Here is a 25,215-nt window from a genome sequence, read left to right as displayed (position 1 = left end):
TTAGAGCTAAGATTGTATAAACAGCAGTAGAGTAGAAGTAGAAGACTAGTAGGATGACCACAACTCCCCAATGTAATATAAAAAGCTATAAAGGACCTTCAGGAAGCTTGTGGGAAAGTCATTATCCAATAGGAATTAGGTTCTAATGTAAGCACACATGGTACAAATTTTGCATCTTCAAAATTAATCCTTAAAATACTCCCTGCAACCTTAAACGTTGGTAGTACGTATCTCGGTAAAATGTTCAAACTTTGAGAAGCGTATGAGATCTATGAACAACGGCTAGGACCTCAGATTCACATCTTTCATCTCAACACATAGTGTGGTCACTAAACGGCGTGGTGGGGGAATCTCTTTTCTTCCTCTTTTTTTTTATTTATGTGTAAACTTAGAAGAATTCATGCTCAGTAAGGGCATGTATAATGCAACTTCATAATATTCTTAATAATTTAATATATTGGTTCAAATAGCGCATAATTTCATATGGCAATGCAAGGGATTCAGAGTAACAAAAAAAAAAATCTTAAGAAAACCAAAATTGAAGGATTACAGTTTCTGATTTCAAAACTTACCACAAAGTAGCAATAATTATAACAGTGACGCCCTGGCAGAAGGATCGATATATAGATCAATGGAATACAATGGAGGATCCGGAAAAAAACCATTACATTAATGGTCAAGTGTAATTCAGCAAAGGTGCCAAGACAGTTACGTGAGAAAAGAACAGTCTTTTTAACAAATGGTACTGGATACCGACATGCAAAAGATTGAAGTCATTCCCCTACTTTATACCACATGCACAAATTAACTCGGAATTAATTATAGACTAAATATAAGAACTCAGATTATTAAATTCTTAGAAGAAAACCTAGGAGTAATCATGACCAAAAGTTAGGCAATAGTTTCCTAAATATAACACCAAAAGCATAAGCAACAAAAAGAAAAAATAAATAAACCAGATTTACTTAAAATTTAAAATGTGTGTGTTTTGAGGGACTCCCAGGAAGTGAAAAAAGACCCCCCACTGAATGAGAGAAAGTACTTGCAAATCATATGTTTGATAAAGACGTAGAATATATAAAGAATTCATATGTAACTCAATATATAAAGACCTCTATAAAAACAAGTCAACAACAGCAAGACAAATAATCCAGTTAGAATGGGCAAAGGAGGTGAAGAAACATTTCTCCAAAGAAGACTTTTTAAGTGTCTGATAAGCATATGAAAAGATAGTCAACATCATTAGCCATTTGAGAAATGTAAATCAAAACTATAATAAGATACCATTTTACACCCACTAGGCTGTAATAGCCAGTCAGACAATAGCAAGTGTTAGATAACATAGGGGGAGTTGGATCCCTTATATATTTCTGGTAGGGTTCTAAAATGGTGTGACTATTTTAGAAAATAATTTGGCAGTTTCTCAAAGAATTAAACATACAGTTACTACACGACCTAGTTCTTCTATGCCTATGTATATGTCCAAGAGAATTAAAAACACAAATCCACAAAATATTGGACACAAATATCTGTAGCAGCATTATTCATAATAACCAAAAATGGAAATAAACGGCCATCGACTAATGAACGGATTAACAAAATATGGCATATCCATGTAATGACATATGAGCCAGTCACGAAAAGGAATGAAGTACTAGCATGTGCTACAACTTGGATGAACCTTGGAGACATGAGTCCTAAGTGAAAGAAACAAAAGGCCACATATGGCTCCATCTATGTAAATATGTCCAGAAGAGATAAATACATAGAGGCATAAAGTAGATGGGAATGAAAGAAGGCAAGTTAAAACAAAATTTGTTAAGGAAAAAACACAATGCATTTCATAGTTTTACTGGAGGAGCCATCAGAGAATCTATTGATATGCTATTATGCCATTTCCATAATTAAATGAGAAAATTGACTTATTGGACTGGTGTGTCCATACTGTGAGAAAAAAGAAATAAGATATTGGAATGCTACATGGGCAGGAATGTGCATTAGCCATAGCGATGTGTTTCAGCACCCAAAGAGGACACAGTAACAGGCAAAAAACAAAAACACAAAACAAAACAAAAACCCACATGGTACATGTTCGCAGCATGAACAAATTCAGCCAATTAGGTCACGATGGCAAACAGCAGGCATTGTTATCATTTCCTTTGGGACAATTCATTCATCCACTCTCCTTTTGACGGGCATGTAGGTGGTTTCCAAGTCTTTCCTTCCACTTCAGTACTATGAACATTCTTAGACGTGTCTCCTGGTGTGCATGTGAATGATTTCTCATGCTATAACCCAAAAGGGGGATTGCTGGGTTTCAGAATGTGTGAATTTTCAACTTAACAAGATAATGCCAGACTGCTTCTAGAAGTCACACGTGCTCCAATAAAGTACAAGGGATTCTTTGAAAGAAGAAAAATGGCAATGCAGAGGATCCTCTGTTCTTCGCTGAAGCCCCACTCGTCTCTGTCTATCCTTTATCTCCTCCCCTCCTTTACTGTCCCTCTCTTAGAGTCATGGAATATAAGCAGCAGAGGGGCATTAAAAATGCTCAGTTCGGGGCGCCTGGGTGGCGCAGTCGGTTAAGCGTCCGACTTCAGCCAGGTCACGATCTTGCGGTCCGTGAGTTCGAGCCCCGCGTCGGGCTCTGGGCTGATGGCTCAGAGCCTGGAGCCTGTTTCCGATTCTGTGTCTCCCTCTCTCTCTGCCCCTCCCCCGTTCATGCTCTGTCTCTCTCTGTCCCAAAAAAAAAAAAAAAAAAAAAAAAAAAAACATTGAAAAAATAAAAATGCTCAGTTCAACCCACTTGGCGGATGAGGAGACTGAAGTCCAGAGAAGATAAAATAGCATATTCAGTACCAAATAGCTAATCACCCATGTGAACCAGGGTTAGAAAGTAAGTCTCCTGATTCCTAGTCTCTTCCCTTTTGTTTCCTTTTCTTCTCCCGTTCTTTCCTCCCTTCCTTCCAAAGCCCAGGTGGTACGAACAGTGACAAACAGGAATAGTCACATTGCAGGAATCAGAACTATTTAATTTTTTTTTATAGTTACTTATTTTTGAGAAACAGAGTGAGACAAAGTGAGAGTGGGGGAGGGACAGAGAGAGAGGGAGACACAGAATCTGAACAGGTTCCAGGCTATGAGCTGTCAGCACAGAGCCCGATGCGGGACTCAAACTCTCAAACTGTGACATCATGACCTGAGCTGAAGTCAGACGCTTAACTGACTGAGCCACCCGGGTGCCCCAGAACTCTTTTAGTTATGATTTTCAGCTGTCTCTTTGCCAGGAGAAAGAGAACGAGAGCTGCCCGGGCCCCATCCACCATGATCATAGAACTCCAATGACAGACTCATTTCAAGGAAGAGAAACTATAGATTTCAAGTCACAATTTAGCCATAGTACTTTAAGAAACTGGAGGACAATCACTTAGGGCACTGATTATAATCCAGTATACTGAATGAGAGAAGTCATAGATTTCTCTCAGCTCCATAATTTACGACTGGGGGACCTCAGGCAAATGCACGAACCTCCATACGATTCTCATCTAGTGATGTTATGAACTGTTGATCCCCTAATTCCCAGGGTTGGCAAGAGCATCAACCATGCAATAGGCCCCAAGCATATTTCTATTTCAGGCTCTTAGTACCTGACCCGGTATATAGCGGTGACTCAAAAAAATGTTCATTGCACAAATAAATTACTTCATGATTGTTTTGAAATTTAGACTGCATAATACACATATAAATTATCAATCCAAACATATTTTAGAAACTCCTATTCAAGATTCACAGATTAATCTGAAAACCACTTAGCCATTTGTATTAAAACTTTCCAGACCCAGACCCAAAACTTTCTAAGAACACAGCTTAATCATGAAACCAAAAAGTAAAGTCAATATTTTGTGATCAGGCTATTGTAACGAAGAGATTGAGTATAATACCAAAGCTCAAAATCAGGTTGCAGTTAAGCAGGGATGATGGCTATTGGCCTCTAGGAGGCTGGAAGCCTCCTTCTTTTTACCCATTCCCTCCTTTACATGTCACAGGCTGGGCCTAGGGGTTAAGTATGTAGTTGCTCTGTGAGTCATGTTTTCTAGAAGTGGAGCTTCCAAAGGATATAGAAAAAACAGCATGCATGATCAGGAATGCAACTTCTTTCCACTAAGGGCAAGGCCTCTTCCCCCCTCATTCACCCCTGAAAAAACTTGGGTTGAGTGCCCTAAGCCATTCCTCTCTAGACCATAAGGGGAAACTCTCTTGTGCTTGTTGTCTATATATCTTTCTCTTTTTCCTCTGTTGCCTGTGGGCATGCTCTGAGTTGTCTCAAATTTTGCACTTGAGGGGGATCCAGAGTTAAGTGAAGATATCAAGTGGGGTAGGCAAGGCCCTAACTCCCAGGACCTCTGGAGTGGAGTGTGAGACCATGTCATTGGGTAACAGTAAGGTTACACTTCGACTTGCAAGCTTTGCCTAAGTTTTGCAAAGATCTTTTTTTAGGAATCTCACAGTGAAGGGGGCAGTTAAGGATTTAGGTTTTCCTAGGTAGTCTAGCCAGATAATGCTGAGTGGGAAGTGTTGAGCAGAATTCACAGGATCTATTTTCTGGAATATGGGGAGATCTCAAGTTAAGGAGAAGCTGCCGATGTTGTCGGCATGGAAGAGAGTCAGACCTTGTAGGAGAAAAAGACTAATAAGTAAAGAAAACATACAGAAATGAAGGTTTACACTATTTTAAACCACAGTATTAAAGGAAGTAAAACATGCAGTAGAGGTCCAACGAAATAGAGCTGAAGGTCTTAGTCAAAATTCAATGGCATTATAATAAGAAGCATCAGAAGCAAATAAAGCATTTTAAAAAAATAGGCAGGGCCATATGTGTTTTCTTTGGCTCCTTCTTGAGAGAAAGTCAGAGGAGAAGTTTGGAAAAGGATTATCATAAAAAATGACATCAACAAGAGAAAGAATGGGACATATAGTAAGTGACACATTTATCCCTGTGCTTCTCTGCCCATCAATACAGGTGACAGCCATGCAGCCGTCCTCTACCTTGCATTGTTACGGCTTCCTGGAAGGGACACTAGACGAGGAAAACACAAACCAACTTTCTGATGCATGAAAACGGACTAAAGGCTGGGGCATCATGAGTAGCTGCTCCCCAGAAATGTTCACTGCTTTTATCGTAAGTCCGGCAGTGGGAGTCAACACCTTCCATAAATACCATCTTATCTACGTCTCCGTCTCACCTCATTGGCAATAACCTTGTTTTTACTAATGGTGATTAGACCGTACAGAATTGTAAAAAGAATGCCTAGGACACGGGCTGGATACAACACATACAGAAGCATACACTTCCATTCTACGGGAGGAAAATTCTCTGTCAGGCCCTGCATTGGAAGCTTTACTCTATAATCTAATTTCTTCCTTCATGGGCTACAAACATCATTATTTTTATTTGACAGATAAGGAAACCAAGACTCAGAGATATTAATGTCAAAGCACCACTGTTGATAAGGGACGTGGGCTAGAATTGAATCTCAGCTTCCTCTAGTTCAAAAGCCACTCTTCCTTCTACAGTAACCTGACCCACAGGTGAGCCAAAAGTAAGAATCTTTTTTCCAAAGTTTACTCAATTATTCTTAGGATTCATTTAGTAAGAAATGCAGCCAGCTTTAAATTTTCATGTCCCTGCATTATCTTTTACACATACATATATGTGAGTTTTATATATGTTGAAAGAAGTAATCTTTTTCCAAAAACTTAGATACGATACTATAGTACATTTCAGTGAAAACCTGGATGAGTTTATACACTGCAACCAAATCAACCCTCCCCAGTCGGGCCTAATAACGACTTCTTCCTTGTTGAGATGGCTCAAAAATTTGGGATAGCCCCTCTAGATTTTACAGATTTTACTCAAGTAAATATGTTCTCTGACTTTTCTAAGATGGCTCAGCTCAGAATCCATTTTGTATCTAGAAAGCGGTAGACGACTAGAGAAGATTGGGGACAGTTATATATTCTCTCTACCTTCAAATGGCTCATCTTTTTTTTTAAAAATTTTTTTTTTAACGTTTATTTATTTTTTTGGGACAGAGAGAGACAGAGCATGAACGGGGGAGGGGCAGAGAGAGAGGGAGACACAGAATCAGAAACAGGCTCCAGGCTCTGAGCCATCAGCCCAGAGCCCGATGCGGGGCTCAAACTCACGGACCGCGAGATCGTGACCTGGCTGAAGTCGGACGCTTAACCGACTGCGCCACCCAGGCGCCCCAAATGGCTCATCTTTAAGTACAAGCAACTAACACAAGCAGTGCAGGCTCTGGTGAGGACTAAATATGACCAGGTATGTGGAGCGTCCATCATAGAGCATGGCTGGTGGCAGGCTTTCAGTAAGTGGAGGCCCTCTGTTCAAAATCTGTAAGAAGTAGGGCGTGGGCTGCACTCTTTTCTTTTTTTCCTTTTTGAGAAAGCCAGGCTCTAGGTGGCTTCTTTCCTGGGGTGGAATAACCCCCTCAGGATAGTCTTTTCTTGGACGTGATTATGCTCGGCCACACCACCGCCATAACAGAGACTCTCTCTCCACCCTCCGTGCATGTAAAACCTCCCTTCGACGGACTCGTCAAGCCTGCTTTTGCTTACGTGACACGATCCAGACTCACGGCTGTTGTACGTTTAGACAGAGGTTTGCTGCGGCTGCTTCTTCCTCTGCTCAATTAGCAGGTGTAAGGACGTTCGCCACATGGGACAGCTAGATTGTCACCTAGCTAACAAGTAGTTTGTCTGTCTGTAGGAATCAGACTGAATATAGGTCACATTATGTTTTTTCCTGCAATGTCAAATAAAACTTCTTTTTAAATAAAAGGCACATGGGTAATGGGGCTGTCAGGTTTGGGGACAGGTCCCATGTGAAGGTCTTCAGTATTCCTGCTCAAGAGAATATGGAACCAGCAGTTCCTACTGCATGGAAGTCTTCCCCCCACCCTTCCCTCTATCCTTCCGCATGGAAATCACATCTATCTTTCATCACAAGTCCCTCCTCATATGCAGCTTCCTCCACGAAGCTTTCCCTGATTTCTTGTCCCTCACTCTCAGAATGTCCCTCGCTCTCAAATGTAGTGGTTTCCCGCTGCTGTGGGGTGAGGCATATAGAGACACATCAGAGCTTGGTACAGAGGGGTACTGGGGCCACTGGTTAGGATAACACTGGGTTGGAGGTGAAGTGAAGGAGCTGACATTTGCCGCTGGAGTTCCGGCATTTCAGCTTAAGCTGCAAAAAGGACAAGAAGTTGGAGGTAAACCAACAACAAAGTAACCCACACTGACACCCTCTCCTGCCCCGTCCTCTCCTGTCCCCAGGACTGGTCAGGACTATGAAGCCAAACCACACAGATACCATGTTTGGGAAGAAGATGTGGATGAGGAGCTGGAGGTAGGGAAGAGCTCTGCCCAGAGACAAAGGAGAACCTGCCATAACAAAACTGAAACAGCTGTGTGTTTCTACCACAGGTGAGAATGGAGGTCGGGGACGGGCAATGAGAGAGGTGCGGGCAGAAGTCTGGCAGAGTCGGTGAGAGGTACCTGTCCTCTGCATTGCAGAGCATTGGGCCACCCACTCACAGTTACTAGACCTTGGCCTTATCCACTACCGCGTCTTAATGGCTCCCAAACTGCATTGACACCACAGTTAACACACCCTGCAACTGGCTTTGCCCAGAGATATTTCCAGAGGAGCCAACCACCGCTCAAGCAGAGAGATGAACGTTTGTGGAGAAGCCACAAAGGACGATTGATATTTTCTTTTTTTCAAGAAAGCATTCATGCAGGAAAGATTTAAAACAAAATCAGAAGTTGAGAGAAGAGTATAAAAACTAGCATCAACATATCACTCAGCTTCAATAATTAGCAATATTTTACTAATTTCTTCTCACCCAACCCTCCCGACCTTTTTCTTTGCTTGGTCATTTTGAAACAAATGCCATCTATGAAGTCATTTCCATGATAAATCTACGGTATGCATATCTAAATCATTCTTTGTTTACACGATGAAACAAAATTGCACCATTGAATATGCAATCCACGCTCAAACGTCCTTATTTGTCCCAAAGGATCCTTTTTCCGTTGATTTGTTTGAATGTAGATCCAAGTAGTGTCCACACATGGCATTTAGTTGTTAGGACTCTGCTCCAGCAATCTGTTACTGCATAACAACCACCTCAAAATGTAGTGGCTTACAACAAGAATAATTTATTAGCCCCTCATTCCACAGATCAACAATCTGATGTGGGGTCAGCCGAGTGGTCCTTCTGGCTGGTCTTGCCAGGGCCTTTATATGGCAGCAGTCAGCTGATTGCTTTAGTTAAGACTAGATGATCCAGGAGGGCCCCATCATGTCTGGAGATTAGTGTTGGCTATTGGCTGGGTCTGTCTCTCCACATTTACTCTCCTCCAGGAAACTAGCCTGAGCTTTGTCACGAGACAGTCTTAGGGCTCCAAGCATGCAAAGACGGAAGCTACAAGTCTCCTTCGGGTACAGGTCTTCACAGCTTGCATACTGCATACTATCAATCCTGCAATGTACTATTTTTCAAGACAAGCCATAAGGCCAACCCACATTCAAAAGGTAGAACAATAAACTCCACCTCTTGACAGGATGAGATGCAAAATCATATTTTAAAAAATGACCATTACTGCAAACTGTCTAGCACAGTCTCTTAAATCTTCTTGACTCTCCAACAATCTTCACCCTTCCTTTTTATGGCATTGATTTGCAGGGAAATAAAGTCATCAATCCCCCAAAAGTTTTTTATTTTTGTGGTATCTTTTAAACCATTTGTCTATCTCCTAAATTTCCTACAAGCTGGTAGTTTGATACAGAGGCCTGATTGACTTTGGGGTTTTATTTTTAGTCAAGAACACTTCATAGGTGAGCTACAGAGAAGAATGCTAAATGAAACAAGTCATAAAAAGACAAATATCACATGATTTCACCCATATGTGTAATTTAAAAAACAAAACAAATGAGCAAAAGGAAACAAGAAAGAGAACAAAAACAAGACACAGACTCTTAACTATAGAGGACAAAATGATGGTAACCAGAGGAGAGGTGGGGGGAGCGGGGGATGAGTGATGGGGACAGGGATCTAACTGTCATGAAAAGCACCAGGTGATTAAAACGAAACCTAAAAAAAAAATACTTCATAGGTAATGCTGAATATTCATTTTATTTATTTTTTTTTAATTTTTTTTTTCAACATTTATTTATTTTTGGGACAGAGAGAGACAGAGCATGAACGGGGGAGGGGCAGAGAGAGAGGGAAACACAGAATCGGAAACAGGCTCCAGGCTCCGAGCCATCAGCCCAGAGCCTGACACGGGGCTCGAACTCACGGACTGCGAGATCGTGACCTGGCTGAAGTCGGACGCTTAACCGACTGCGCCACCCAGGCGCCCCTGAATATTCATTTTATACCTTATCATGAGCCACATAATGACTCGTATTTTTTCCATTTCATGATGCTAAGATTGATCAGGAGGCATGTGTAGTCAGCCTGGTGCCTCTTCATACAATCCCTCATCAACCTTCTAATGGCTTCTTACCTAATCACGTAAATCTATTAATTCATTGCAAATGCTGATTTCTCTGATTCCATCAGTCCTTCTGTAAGTGCTAGCAGGGATCCTTCTCTAGAGAAATCTCCTTCATCAATAATGTTAATCTGAAGTAGAATTTGTGTAGAAAAGCCTGAGTAAAGGTTTATTTCCTCTTAATAACAAATTTAAGAGTAATGAGTTGGTGTCAGTAAACTCCTATGATGGCAAATGAGATTTTTTTAAATCGGTTTTTGTTTTTAGTGTTATTTAGAACTCATGATTTTTATGTATTTGATGTGCTTCGATCCAGGGCAGTCATTATTCATTTGGATGATCCAATTGCTCCATGTTGGGCCAGTAGGAGCGCCCTTAAATTGCTTCCCCCCAGTTTTGTTTTACATGATCTCATTAGTCTCCAGTAGTTTCTCACTTTCTATTACAACATAATGCTAAGGCTCACCATCTATATTTTCTGTTCCAAACCTGGAATCAACTGTGTCTGGGGGATTCTGGTTCCATTTAGTGGGAAACTGTGTTTAGATACCACAATCAGCACCCTATGAATGTTCATTACTATTCGACTGTCAGTGATTCTAGGGCTTTCTAGAAGCCCAGACAGATGAATGGACAGACTAAGAAACTGATATTAAGGCAAGACAATGGGATCATAAGACAGTTCTGTTTGAAAGCGTAGATCAGTTTTTATTTCACTTATGTTCTACTTATATCTCTTTTCTACTATGCCAAAAAATCTTGATTTCTTTTTTATTTCTGCATCAGCATCAGCAGAAATGTCAATGGGTCAGTCCCTTCAAGCCAATCAGGCTAAGAAGGGATGTAGTTATTCTGGCCCTCTCAAAGAGCGGATACTAGAGCCTGTTCTGGCCTACATTTCTTGGGAACACGCCTATGACTTAAAAGAGCTGAAATCTTGAAATTAATGTGTACAAAAAAGAACTGTGACCAACCTCCATCAAAGAGATCTCACTCAGAACATGTCGCCGAAACCCAGTAAAGGTGCCTAAAAGGGCTATGCTCTTGGAGTTTCATCTAAGTCCTGGGTGTGGTTCTCTTTGGACCAAGTCCAATACTGAAGGCAATGTTGTCCCGTGTCCAAGACGCTGACTCCTTTGGGCTTCCCTCAACTTGTCTACAGAACCAGCACTGGCCAGGAGGACTATGTCGAAACCCCAGCTCAGCAGGCTAAGTCAGCACAGCACCATCCAAAATCCAGAGTAAGAACATGGAGCTACATTAATGATAACAAGGCAACATGTAGAACTTCCTGCTCACCTGTGCGTTGAGACACTGGAGCACTGGATGTGGGGGCCCTAGTAGGGAAGAAACACTCACATCCTAAACCCTAACCTGGACAGAAAATGAGTTTCCTAGTTTCTCATATTCATTTGAACATTAGTCTGTGGTCACCCTTTCAAACAATAGGTTGAAATAAGAATAATGTATGCAGAGAAAAGAGACTGAAATCCGAAGACCCAAGTGCAGATCATGCCACTTTCCTATCTAATGATATGACCTTGGGAGTGCCACACAATTGCTTTAAAACACGATTGCCTCAAACGTCATACTGACTCACTTCAAGGGGTTGCCTCAAGGACTAATGAGGCAAAGTGTGTGAAATACCTATACGTTCAGAGTAACCAATTAATTTTCACTGAACCGTAATCTTCCCTGTATATCTGTGGCTTCTCAAAGGAAGAAATGTTTAAATTGGCAACTTTTTTTTTTGGTCCATATCTAGGACAGATTATTCCTGAGGGCAAGTCGGACATTATGATATTCCTCTTTTTCGTTCCTTCCCCACAAAGACAAGATCTGTCTATTCCCAGCGGCTAGGTTGACCTGACACATGCTTTATAGGGTCTTTCTCATACTGCTGGCACAGAACCTTGCATTACAAACATTTTGTGTGAATATAAGAACAGGGAAGTTTTGACGTTTTCACTTACAGCTTACATAGCTATATCACATTCCTTAGCAAACTGAGTATGCCAGAATATCTACCGTATCTGCTAGTTGAAACAAAGCCAAAGACCAAGTCAATGGCTTTCAAACAGGCCCTATTTATAATGTAAATGGTGCACACAGAATGCTCTAAAAAGTAATCATAATTTAAAACTCCTACATCCTGTCACATATTTTGATGACACCTCCAAGGAAACTGCTACCCCAATTCTCTTGAAGTTTTGTGTGAATATATTGAACCAATCCATTAAGCCTTGATAATAATCCAATTAATTGTTTAGAAACATTACCCTGGCTCCTGTGTGTGGTTTTCCTTGCAGAGAGAAGAGGTGTCTGTTTATTTCACAGGCAGAATGACCAAGTTGGATATCAATATTCTCCATGAGTGAGCTCTCTAAAATGGATTCACTATCGATCGGTCCATTTGCTATTGTTAGCAATCTTGCTCTACATCGTGAGGCCTCTGAATTTTTCTACCCCTATGTAGTGCTGTGAATCATTCCTTCTTTAACCAACCAAAAATAAAATTAGGGTTTGCATATATCTAGGGTTTTTTCTCCAAAAGTGCAATATTAATTTTCCCTCAAAAGTGTACTTTTCTTATGCTTTCATTATATACAGATTTGGGAGGATTTAGATGTGCTGTTTAAACTGGTGTCATTTCATAATAAAGTTCAATGTGACTGCAAAATGCTGGAAGGAAAATGCTAGCTTTTCTGTCATTTTACAGGTAATAAGACTGAGACGTGGAGAGCATATGCTTCAGTGTCGGGTGGAACTCTGACCCAGACAACACTTATTACACTTATTACTAGCAGACCTTGATCTTTCTGGGAATAACTCTAATGCCCACTTCTGCTGGTTGTTGTACAGACTAAGTGAAATGGTTGACACAAAGTTCCCAGCACACGGTAGGACTCAGTCTGGTAATGAGTGTGAGCCAAAGGGCTGCAATCACATCCCTACCTCACCTCTTACACGCAGGACATGGAATCACATGAAATGTCTGTTGTTTTGGAAGTTAGAAATGGCCAAGTATCAACAATTCGACACGGCTCAGTATAATGTGTCTTCTGCCTACTGAGAGATAGACTGAGATTTTGAGGGCAGCGATCTCGTCTTCTTCATATTCATATACCCAGCGAGCTGAGCACACAGTAAGCACTCAGTGGACGACTGTAAAAGGTAAATAATGTAATATAAATAATGCAAAATGTGCATCACATATCCCTTTCATTGGACTCCAAAGTCCTGACAATGACACCTCACCGAGGACTTTTTGTTATTGTTATGTCCTATGGCCAAGGAAAAGAGTGTTGCATACGTTGGGTTGTGCTATGACCCATGAATATGAAAGTGTGCTTTGTCTGCAGGCTATTTCACCCTTAGTGGGAAAGACAGTGGGGGGTGTCTGAGTGGTGAAGGTCTCTGCATAGTCCCACGAGATCTTCACCCTACAAGCTCAGGAACAGACTGCTCACATATACTCCAGAGCTCACCACTCTGGGCCATGCTGTGTCAAGCAAAGATAATGCGTTAGGAGATCAGAAGAGTAAGATTGTCCCTGTGTAACCCTACATAAAGCCAGATTCCATCGTAACAGGTCCCTGCTGCTCTTGCAAAGAAAAGGCTGTCTGGTCAGAGGTCCTCAAGCCCAACTGCATATACAAACCTAAAGTTGCCCCAGTGACCAAAAAAACGCCCCCAAAACCAAAAAAAAAAAAAAAAAAAAAAAAAAAACAGCCCCAAAGAATTGGAGTTGTATTTACTTTCATCATTTCATTTCATGGATAGTCCACAGCCCTGAGTTCAAACAGGTAAGTCACTTATTCTCCCTCATCTACAAAAGTCAGTAGAATCTCTACTTTCAGAGTTGTTGTAAGGATTCAATGACATATGCCAAAAAGCATGGAGAAAAAAAAATGGACTCAGTGTGTAAACAAGAAGCCAGTGCTTGGGAAAGATAAATGTTTTCTTCTTAGTGGCAGAGCAAGGGAGGGACCAAAACGCAGAGGGCTGTGATTTTTCAGGAGTCCCCGGACTCAGGACTTTTCTCCCATACTTTCCTCCTGTCGTACCCACCGTCAAATGTAACTCAACCACAAATCCCACGTTTCTAAGATTTTGCAAAATGGGTTTACGATCATTTAATCTTCAAAGAGTCATGCTAAAACTCATTGACTCTAAAGATTCTTTTTACTCTGACTGAGGCCAGAAAGAATTTTCCCTGCCTCCCCAGCTCCCCAGCACTTTGGACATGACTGTTTTGCAGAACATATCATACCCAGGTTTTGATGTAGCTACTTATCACTTACTGAAATCCTATTTTGGGCTACGTTCTTGAGATGTCACATTTTACTTAAACCTCACAACAATTCAGTTAGATAATATTGCTCTCATTTTCAAAGGAATCAGAGGTTTTGTGGGTTCTGAGAGTTTTTAATAACTTTGTCCAAATTCACACAGCTAATGAGCAGCAGGGCCAGAATGTAAACCTAGGAATGTCTGTCTTCATGGTTGTGCCTTCACCACCACGAAAATAAAGAAATAAGAATATTTTATTTACAGGCTGCTTTTCAAGAGGGCTATGTCTTGTTCCCTGTTGTGTCCTCAATGCCTAAGGGCTTAAATGTATTTTCATTAAAGAATGAATAAATGAACCATCAACCGGTGGTTTCCCTAGGTTTCCAGGGCACTTGCAAAGCTCATAAGCAACATTCAACCTCACCTCCCAGAACTGCAGCTAAGTAAAAGTATGTCTAATCTAGAGATGGGGTTGAGCAGGTCCTTCCAGGATGCCCTGGTCACTTCTTGGTTTTGCACTAAAAGATTAATGCAATTGTGAGATAAGTTCTGTCTGACTCTATGCCTTTCTAACCAAACTCCAGCCAACTCTGTGCAGTGTAATAGAAAGAATTAGATTCTGTGCCCTTAGGCTGCAGTAACATGGCCTTGGGTAAGTGATTTTGCCCATATGGTCCTCAGCATCCTTGGTTGAAAAATCTGTTGATTAGAAACAATGATCTCTGATCTCAGGAAGACATCTGGAAGCAGGTGCCCATCTGACCTGCCAGAGTGTGCAGGCACAGGCAGTGCCATGTGGTGGCCGGGCACGGCACCAGAGCCTGTGGCTGGGTTTGGACCCCAACTCCAGCTCTAACTAACCACATGATCTTGGCAGTTTTCTTCATCTTTCCCATCAGGATCGATATTCATCTTTTATTTCTCAGATTCCCAAAGCTGTATTTTACATAGTCACAAAGAAAACAATGTCATTAACATTACTGAGAATATTAAGAAAGATTAATAGACATGTAGATAAAAACCAGCAGTAGAAAGGGATGTTTAGTTGGGTGTGGAAGAATAAAGGAGGGAGGCATTTGGTGGTGTTGGGGGAGGACAGAATCATTATGACCTTTGTAGTTGAAGTCTGGGGGATACTTTCCTTGTGCATTCAAATTCTGGCTGCTTAAGTTTCTTAATACTGTGACTGACATAAAAAAAATCACAGCATTCTCCATGTGCTGGCTTTTATGTGGCTAATTCATGACATAGCATAAGACTTTTAATAGCAGGTAACAATTGGTTGAGGAGTTGTTAGTAGCTCAACACACAATATTAAAAATAAAGATTATAGAGCGTGTGTATTTATTTAAAATAAAATCACTATGTGAACGTTTTTAACAAAATTTCAATGTTTATGATTACTCATTCCTCACATGTAAATTTTACAAATAATTAAATGGAAAAAATGAAAATGACTGAGTCAAAAACAAAAGAAATGGGACACAGTAGGTATTGACAGTCTTCTAATTGAGTAGGATTATCGTAATGGCAAGCCTGCTTTTCAGAAACTTGTGAGATATGTGAATGTTACCCATGGCAAGAGAACATTTTCCTCTGTTACATTTTATATTGGTTTCCTAATGCTGCTGTAACAAATTGCCACAAATTCAGTAGCTTAAGGCAGCATAATTTATTCTTTTACAGTTCTGTAGGTCATAAATTTGATACTGGTCTCAATGGGCTAAAATCAAGATGTCAGCATGGCTGTGTTTCTCCTAGGAGTTCCAGGGAGAATCTGTTTCCATGCTCTTTCTGGCTTCTAGAAGTTACCTGCCTTCTTGGGCATGTGGTCCCTTTCCAACTTCAGAGGCAGCAACAGGAGGTTAAGTCCTTCCCACATTGTATCATTCTGACCTTCACTTTGACCTCCCTCTTCAACTTTTAAGGACCCTTATGATTATGGAAGACTATCTAGATAATCCAGGATAATCTCCCCATCTCAAGATCCTTAATCACACCCTCGGTCGCTCTTGTCATATAAAGGAACATATCCATAGGCTATGGGGATTAGCCCATAGACATCTTTGGGGGCCATTATTCTGTCTTCTACACATCTCTTTTGAATCTGTATGTGGTGGTTAAGAGCATGTACTCTGGAGGCAAATAATGTAGGTTCAAATCCCAGCTCTGCCAGTTATTAGCTGTATGCTCGTAATCAAGTGACTTAACCCCTCTCGCCTGTTTCCTCATCTTTGAAAGAGTGTTAATAATCCATGCATACCTTATCTAGTTTTTGAGAACACGAAATGAGTTCAGAAAGAAAGTGATCGGGCATGTCAAGTGCTATGTAATCATTAACTGTTATCAAATAAATGTATATTAATTAAGATAGACTACATTCTTTAACATCCAAAGCCCTGATTTTTCTGGCTTACTACAATATGCTTATTTCTTGATATGAAAAGTTCAATTAGAGTCAGAACAAAAGAGACAATCTGCAGTTGTTTTTGTCTCCATCCTTCCCAAAGGCCCCTGAGTCCTCTCCATTTGGCCATAGGGAGACAAACAGAAGAAATGGAAAATCCCGAAGGAAGCTTCTACAGGTCAGGTCTGGAAAATGTTTATATCATAAGCCATTCAGTCGCTACAAAGCAGTTTGGTAACTGTGGCCTAAATATGCACCCCCCCATTCCCGAAAAAATAGATTTGGTGAAAAGTTAGGCAGTCTCTGCCACAAGGAACCAACGGTCAGCATGGAGGGTGAAGTTCCAGGGACTCATGGCTCCATGTGCAAGCAGATGACCTCTGCAAACTGAGGAACACGTGGTTACATTGTGAAAGACTTCTGGAGGTGATAGGAGTCGGGTTGGATATCTGTATAGCCTAGAATATATTATATAATATATAATATATATAATATATTATAATATTATAATATTATATATATTATATAATAATATATATTTATTAGGATAAATTGGAAGCTGGGATTGTGGAACATGGATGAACCTAGAGGGTATAATGCTAAGTGAAATAAGTCAGACAGAGAAAGACAAATACCATAATGACTTCACTTGTATATGGGCTCTAAAAACCCAACCAACCAACCAACCAAACAACAATAGAACAAAATCATGGTCGCCAGAGGAGTGGTGGGGGGCAGGGTAGGCAAAATAGGCAAAATGGATTAAGAGGTAAAAACTTCCAGTTAAAAAGCAAAAAAGCCGTACAACATAGGGAATGTAGTCAATAATGTTGTAATGGCATTATATGGTGACAGATGGTGACTATACTTGTGAGCAGATTGTAACGTATCAACTTATCAAATCACTATGTTGCACACCTGAAGCTAATATAACGTTGTATGTCAACTATGCTTCAGTAATAAAAAATTTAAAAAACAAAAGGAGCAATCTTTCCAATGTGAACATAGCCACACAATTGCTGAATGAAGCAGGGGACACTGTGGAGATGATCAGCAAGCAAATAAGTGAGTGAATCTTGGATTAGGAGACACATTTAGGCTGTAGATATGGATCTAATCATTATTGGCATAACGATTAAAGGCAGTAATTGAAGTGGCAGGGGTGTAAGAGCAGGGAGGATGGGAATAGGACAATGAAGAGGAGAGGAAACCATAAGGATTAGGAGTCGCCAGGGAGCAGCAGGGGGAGAGCAGAGTGAGGATGTACCAAACAGCAAAGGAGGAGGCAACCCATTGGCTGTGTCAATTCTACCAAGGAATAAAATGACAACTTCCTTAAAACACCTAGGAGCCTCTGACATCTCCACCAGGAACAATCTCTGTAGAATGTGCAGTGGGAGAAACACTGCCGAACACAGGCTATAGTGTGGTAGGAAACAACCCTCAAGAAGTTTTATTGTCAAGGGGAAGAGAAAGATATGGCTTTGGTGGAAGATGGCAGTTAAAAGGTTTCTTTCTCTTTTTCTTTTCTTTCCTTCCTTCCTCTCTCTTTTCCTCTTTCTTCTCTTTTCTTCTTTCTTTTCCCTTTCCTTCCTCCCTCCTTCCCTCCCTCTTTCTTTCTTTCTTTCTTTCTTTCTTTCTTTCTTTCTTTCTTTCTTTCTTTCTTCCTTTTTTTCTTTCTCTTTCTTTCTTTCTTTCTTTCTTTCTTTCTTTCTTTCTTTCTTTCTTTCTTTCTTTCTTTCTTTCTTTCTTTCTTTCTTTCTTTCCTAAAATATGGGATAAGCTTGAGCAGGCTCAGGGAAAAAAGCCAGTAAGGGAAATGTTGAAACACAGGGAAGATGGGGTGATGGGGAGTCAGGAGGTGGAGGGAAGCTAAGAACCCCAAAGGCATTGCCAGTCCCATTCTTGTCACGGTACTGTGGAAGGATGAGGAAAATGGAGCCCACCCCTGTAGTATTTGGGAGCCTGAAGAACAATGCAGAGTGGCTGGACTTGGAAGGCCCTTTGAAGAACATGCAGAGTTAAGTTTATGTCACTGGACATCACTACCTGTAATTACGAAAATGAGAAAATAGCCCGATTTACACACTACATAAATAAAATGCAATTTCTATTTCCATTCGCCAACCTGAAACTTCTCACTGTACATCCAAGGACAGATCAGACAGAAATCCTATTCAATGGGCTCTCATTTATTTATCCCCTACTTTGACCCAAAAACATTTAAGGAAACTAACCAAAAAAATAATAATAATCTAGCTGTTTCACTTCTTTCCTCATATAAGGATTTGATGCTAAAGCAATTATAGCCAGCAAGGAGTTTAGAGATATTGCACCCCCAAATCTGTTGCCAGCAGACTATATGGAGAACACAACCAAGGCTTTCCTGTGCCAGAGCAGGAACAGAAGAAACACGACTCATTCTTTTTTAAAAGATGAGGAAAACTCAATGTTCAATTAAGCCGACACGGGAGCCTCAGTAGAAGTGTTTATGTGTATTGACACTTGTTCCAGGACATGGATGACAGTGTCTTTGAGTCACCATTAGTAATAACTCAACTATTCTTTTTTTTTTCCACCAACTGCTTATGATATTATATGTAGGCTGGCTACAGAGGTCCAGGAAATCTTACAAAATTCCCAGTGCAGGGGTGCTCAGGTGGCTCAGTTGGTTGAGTGTCCAAGTCTTCATTTGGCTCAGGTCATGATCCCAGACTCATGGGATTGAGCCCCACATCCGGCTCTGCTCTGAGTGTGCAGCCTGCTTAAGATTCTCTCCCTGGCCCTCTCCCCTGCTCATGCTTTCTCTCTCTCAATAAAATAAAATAAAATAAAATAAAATAAAATAAAATAAAATGCCCAATGCAATTATGAACCCCAGGGATCAGACTTCATATGGAAGCCACAAGCTCAGGTGAAGTCATAGCACCTGAGAGGAAATGTGGTCTGGCTTTGCAAATTCATGTCCCAAGGCAAAGAATGGCAGGCTATGCAACCACTCGGACCCACCTACAGTTCTTCCACACACCTCCTCAGCCCCCTGCACCTGCCTTCCAGGATTTACTTTTCTCCATAATACTAGTTACAATTGAACATACTGCATATCCTTTTAAATGCTTCGTACTGTCTATCCATGCACACTCCATGAGCCAAGGATTTTTGCTTTGTTTGGTCAGTGTTGTATCTCCAAGGCCTGTGACAGCCCCCAGCACATGATAAACACTCAATAAATACTTCTGAAGCGAAAAAGTGAATGAACCAGTAGAATTGTATCAAATTTTAGTTTTCCACTGTCTGCCATGCCAGCCTCACCTTCCAGTGCTCCCGACACTCTAGCCATACCCAAGTGCTTCCTAGTGGTCCCGGCCGTTTCATGCTCCTGTGTCTTTCACACACTTTCTCTACTGATTTTCCAACTCTCTCCCCTTACCCCACTTCCCACTACACACACACACACACACACACACACACACACACTCATCTGCTGCAAAAAACTTAACACTCAAGCAACAAGTATTTTGCTCAAACATTTTTGTCTCCATGAAGCCTTCCATCACCCTCCTGGAAGATTTCCTCATTTTTTCATCCAAAATGTCCTCATTTAACTGGCATTGTTGAGTATTTGCCATGTATGTTACTATGATGGCCATGAAACAAACAGGCCTGTGAACCCTGTGCTCATGGAATGTAAACGGCTTCTGCCACTGTGCCTTTCCCACCTGTCCTCCAGCCTCCATCAACCTAGAGTGCAATTGTGTTTACAGCTGTCTCTTCAAGTAGATGCTGAGGCCCTGCAGGGCAACACCATTTCTCCTTCATTTCCATTTCTCTGGCACACGGCAGTGTTTGCTGCTTGATAACTGTTTGAATGAATGAAATACCTTAATGACCAAAGGACATGAAACACACCATTTCTACCCTTCATGTTGACAAGTTGCTTCTTTTCACTCCTGACACTGAATATTTCTGTGCTGTTGCTGTGGATGTTATTTTTACTCATGGTCTTTTTCTCTTTCTTCCTTCCTGGCTTCTATAATGGCTACCAGTCATTCACTATCTGCTTTGTGTCAGGCTCTATGCTAGAGTATATAATATTAAGTATCTCAATGATACTCACTGCCAACCAAATATGATTGTCCCTATTTTAAACAAAACATGTTTCCTCTTCTCAGATCCCTTCTTGTTGTAAATGTCTTCCCTTCCTTAGTTTCACTAAGGATATTTCAACATCCCCCCTACCCGCATCATTGGAGGAAGGTACTGGAACCTCAGTGTTTTACAGGGATACCCAAATTCTTTCATCATCTCTGCCCCTCCTGCTCTGTTGCTAAACTTGCCTTTGACCATAAATTGTTCGATACAGATCTTGGCAAGGTAACAAGTCTAGACTATATTGATTTCCTTGACAAGTGACAAATAGAACATCATGATGAGTTATTTCAGTAAAAACCAAAAAGAGTTACAACTTAGGACAGCTGTCACTGAGCCTAGAGATTGATACCAGGTCCTCTCCTAGAGAAAAAGCTAACAGTCAATCCTCTCCTTCAAGCCAGCGCTTTTAGGGACATTCCAGTTATTTGGCAGCATCTACAGTGGTCTCAGTATGTCACAACTCACAAAGACATCACCCTGTACACATATCAAAGGGGGTTTGTAATTAAGGTGTGAGAATGACCTTCCTAAACCCCAGCCTCCCCTGCATCACAGTACATAAAATGTACCCTCAGTCTTATTGTAAATATGGGGAGATTTCAGAGTATTGTTAGGCTTTGAATTCAGACAGGCATTGTTGTAACCTCAACTCCTCCATTTGCTATCTATGTGACCTTGAGAAATATGTTTAATCTTCCTTACTATCTTCTATCTTACTGTTAAAGCTATATCGACAATACTACCAGATTCCATAGACTTCTTGGGAAGATTAGATGAAATAACATAAATAGGGGATCTAGCATTTCATAGTAGCTGTTAATCCCCTTTCCTTCTTTTGCCTTGTTCTATTTCTTTCACTTTATGTCACGGAAGTCTAGAAGCTTGGAACTGTAACAGAATGAGTTACCTTCAATGCCAAATGTCCAACCATAACAGAAAGTACTTCATGAGAAAATGACCTCTGGCTGCCAGGGCTCAATGCCCCATAAAAGCTGAAAGCTTACTACTCTATAGGGTGATTAATGTTGAATAAAGGAATGAATGAGTGAAGACATGAACAAATGAATGAAAACATAACACATGCCAGATGTTTATGCTTCTTTGGCTATGGTCCACTATTCCTGGTAATCCAGTCTATCAGCTTTTCTCCATTATAAGTGTGCCTTTGTCTCCCCCACTAGACTGAGGCCACCTTCAGCACAGGGGACATTTTCTCTAGCACCTAGGAGAGTATCCAGTACAGAGAACTGGATCAATAAATATTTGGATAAAAGATGAATAAATGAGACAGTTGAAGAGTTATATAATTCCTTCTTTATGTTAAAAAAATCTTACTATAATGAAATACCTTTCTGTTGTTGTGCATACATATTTTGTATACAGTGACTGTGCCGGCTCTGGTTGTTTTAATATGCATGTCCATTCAGCACCATGGACAAAGTCCTATCCCCAATTGAGGAGGGTGGAATAGGGTGAGCATACTATGTGTGAGTAATAGGAATTAGAGCTTGGTAATCAGTCAAGAAACTAAAATGCAGATACTATGAGAGCCTAATGCTGCACAAGCCTCTGCACAAAATAGGCACCTGATAAATGCTAATTGACGACTGTGGGATAATGAGAGAAATTCCATTGTCTCTGATCTAAATTATACATTAAGACTGTCCTGACTCTTTGGGACTGATAATAAATGGATTAGAAAAAAACACGTGGGAGCATAAATTCTCAAAGTGCAGGGATTTTCTTCTTTAAATCTTTAAAAAATTCTTTTTTTTTTCTTCCAAGTTTTCTTTCCTTTTTAGTGACAACAATCTCAACTCCACCGGGTCTGTTGGAGGGCTAATCAGAAAATACGCTCTGTACAATTTATCAACAACATATGAATGCTCCAAGCACTGAGCTAGAACCAGGGGTGTGTGGTTTGGGAAAGGACGCGAGACAGTCCCTGACCTTGAGACACTCCCAGGTTTATAGGATAGACAGCAAAACAACATAATAAAAACTGTATTAGTTTTCTAGGACTGCCATAAACACTACCACAAAATGGATGGTTTAAAACCCACAGAAATCTGATCTTTCAGGATTCTAGAGCCAGAAGTCCAAAACCAAAGTGTCATCAGGGCTGTATTCCCTATAGAGGCCCTAAGAGAGAATCCGTGCCATGCTTCTTCTAGGTTATGCTGGTTGCTAGCTTTCTGGGCTTGTGGCCACATTACTCCAATTTCTGCCTCCGTGTTCCCATTGCCTTCTCCTTTATGTCTGACCTCTCTTCTGTGTGTTTCTTATAAGTACACTTGTCATTGGATTTGGGGCACACCTGAATCACCCAGGATGGTCTCCTTATTTCAAGATTCTTAAGTACATTTGTGAAGACCCTTTTTCAAATAAGATAACATCCACAGGTTCCATGGATTAAGATGTAGACATATTTTTTGGTGGGTGTGAGGGGCCACATTCAAGCTACTATGCTAACTATGTGAAGTGTGATTGTCTTCATTTGTAGAGGAGAAACTGAGGTTCCAAAAGGTTAGATAACTGGTCCCATATCACTGAGGTGGGAAATGGCAGAATTGGGACTCATACCTGGGTCTGACTCAAAGGCATCTTCTCTCTTTATCTCTACTATGACTCAGTCATGATATTATAATATAGTATCACACAGGGTCCTAAATGATCATGAGATATAACTCAGGTCCAGTAAAGCAGAAGTGTGGAAAGCTTTGCTTCTTTAAGAATGGTCTTGAAAGATCAGTGAGTAGTAACATTTTACTTATAAGAAGAAGATGATACATACATAAATAAGAATCAAATACTCCATAATATGAAGCCTGCCATAATGATGGTGAAACGCTTTCGGCAAAGTGTTATAAGATTGAATCATTTTGAAAGAAGACAGACCATTACCACTTGGAGGCAGGAAAGGAGGGAGCTGAAAAGACCTCATGGATGGGTGCTAGTTAAGTGGGAACTGAAAAGAAGAATGGGCTTTGGATGTACCAAGAAGGAGAAGACATCGTAGGCACTGAGAATGTTAAAATAAACATAGAAAACAGAAGCCATGGGACCTCCTGGGAATCTAGAAAAATACAATTTTGCTACAGTGCAGGGTACTTGAGAATCCTTGAGAGAGAGGTACTGCTGGGGGACTTGGTAGAGACATTTAATAAAGCATCTTGACGCTATACTTAGAAATATAGACTGGACTCTAGACAGTGGGAGCCACTGAAGACTTTTCAAGACACATAGTAAAAGAAGCTGATGCAAAATGGAAGTAGAGGAATAGCATTGCCTCTGGTTCTTCAAGTGTCCCTTTTTGTGCTTCCACTATGCATTAAGCCTTGTGCTTTTATTTTGGGGAAGGATGTGGTAAAAGACTGTCTCTGAGGCACATTTTAATCCTAGGAGTTCAAAATGCTACAATCTCAGCCATTTTCTCCCTAGCAGGAAAATAATTTAATCGCTTCTAGTTCCAGAGCAGCCCCTTTAAGCTATGAAATGGGTGGTCTGTTTCCATTAGCCATCTCTCGGCCAACAGACCTTTTACGTGTAGACACTGCCGAGGTCTAACAGGGCTGGAATGTCTAATGAAATTGGACATAGCGTTTCATCATAATGTCTCCAAAAGTAGGGGATATGGCCTTCGAACTCACTAAAAAGAATCTGGAGGTGGGTCAAACAAGGTGAATAGGGGACCAGGAGACTAGAAGAGCAAGTCCACTCCCCTACCATTACCCCCTCTCCAGCACTGGATGTAGTCACATGGCAGGGAGGAAGTGACTGTTCACCTCTGATGGCACCATTGACTGGTGCACCAGCAGCTCATAACGTCAAAGTCAAGGAGGAACTGAAAAGAATCTAAACAAAGACCCCTTCCAGAACACATTTCCATTGTCCCATGAGTCCATCCACCTGCTCCTGCCATCACTTTTTCCCACATAGATGTTACAAGTAAGAGAAAACTGATCAGCTGCTGCTTCGACATAAATTAACATCTGGTAACAGAAAGCAGGGAACGGTCTCAGATAAATCTTAGGAGGCTTTACAATAAAGGGAAATATTAATTATGCCTTACATTTGTAGAGCATGTTATAAAGCACTTTCACATGCATAATTCCATTTGATCTTTATGCTATTCATGAAACAATACATAACACATGCTTAGAACTGTGCCTGGAACATAGCAGGTGTTCAATAAAGATCATTCTCCTCCTCATTTTGTACTGAGCTATTTCTGCTGTCACCTTTTCAGCCTGCCTCTGGGCTGTCACTTCCCATTACTCCCTGCGGTGAAAACTAGGGCAATATTATTTTCTTCCACTCCCACTAACAAACAAAATCCTACCAAATCCCTTTAAAATGAACCTGCAGAAGTGCAGACTGACAGTTTTTGTAAATCATTTTAATGGGAAAAAATTATTTCTCTGCTCCACATAAACACAGCCTGGGTCTGTTAAAACAAACGCAGGCAGTCTATTTCAGCTGCCCAACGACCAAACTGCATCAGGACATATTAGGTCCAGATAATTGCCACATGATAAGTTGTGCAAATGATCAGAAATATTAATACAATCATGCTGTCATGGCTTTTGGTCTATGACATGCGGGTGGGAGGCTGGCCCTTTCAGACTAAGTCATGGGAAACCTGTGATAAACATAATAATTCATCTGTGGCTGGAGTTCTGCCAGGTCTGAGATATTTCTCTCCCTTGCATCTCACTGAATCTTTCCTACACACACACACAGACACACACACACACACACACAATCTACACACAGTA

This window comes from Puma concolor, chromosome C2 (assembly GCF_028749965.1).
Source record: "Puma concolor isolate L17-30 chromosome C2, mPumCon1.1.hap2, whole genome shotgun sequence".
NCBI classification, from domain to species: Eukaryota; Metazoa; Chordata; class Mammalia; order Carnivora; family Felidae; genus Puma; species Puma concolor.
The sequence above is the reverse complement of the archived record's forward strand: the minus strand, read 5'-3'. Positions refer to the sequence as shown.